We start from the raw sequence: 699 nt of genomic DNA on the forward strand, positions 1-699 counted from the left end.
TTAAAAAATAAAAAATAATACAGTAAAAAAAAAACTATAAAAAATAAAAGCAGTGTTGTACTTATTTTATTCAAATACAATTTTTAAATAATTAAATCAAAAATCAAAAACAAAAAATTTCCCTAAAATATGTTAAAATGTATTAAAAATTGTATTAGTAAAAATGTATTAGTAAAAAAAATCAGAGAGGAAAAAAACTGAGAACAGAGGGATTCCTGCCTGGGCAGAGGACTGTATTGGGCTCGTACAGTAATCCACATACCTGAAGCAGTAGATCAGGGACAGCTGAACAGTTGCTGCAGACAGAGAGAATGACCTTTTGTCAGCAACCTGTTCATCCACAAGTAGAAGAGAGAATTTTTAACGTGGGCAAATCCTACAAGTCTTTGATGGCATCTGAAACTGAATCTGCATCTTGACTCCCCCCCACCCCACCTCAGGGAATGTGTTAAGGTTTGGGCAGGAGATAGGTTTGGTGATTTAGTGCCTGGCTCTACACTGTTAGCAAACAGTCGCATGCACTGCGATCCTTCTGCTAGCGTAGGGCTTGGATGTGTACAGAAAGGGACAGAAATTCATTTGAAATGCAGGAATATTCCACCAGAATCAACTTAAATCCTCGCTTGTACTTTCTTCCACTGTTTTTATCTTTTTTTTCTCTTATGACGAAAGTAATTCTCCTTAAATGACCTCAACATA

The 699-nt window shown here is 35.9% G+C and overlaps 1 protein-coding gene across 1 annotated transcript in view; it reads right to left on the bottom strand.

The window, feature by feature from the left end:
• The window catches only part of R3HDML (R3H domain containing like), a 24,187-nt gene extending 23,778 nt beyond the window's left edge, over positions 1 to 409 (bottom strand). The window contains exon 1 of the mRNA XM_089662292.1: positions 263 to 409. The gene's annotated coding sequence lies outside the window, so the exon portion shown is untranslated. The remainder of the gene's footprint in view (positions 1 to 262) is intronic.
• Positions 410 to 699: the final 290 nt, after the last annotated feature.

This window comes from Staurois parvus, unplaced genomic scaffold, assembly GCF_062004578.1.
Source record: "Staurois parvus isolate SC_StPar_1 unplaced genomic scaffold, SC_StPar_1.0 ptg001454l, whole genome shotgun sequence".
Taxonomy (NCBI): domain Eukaryota; kingdom Metazoa; phylum Chordata; class Amphibia; order Anura; family Ranidae; genus Staurois; species Staurois parvus.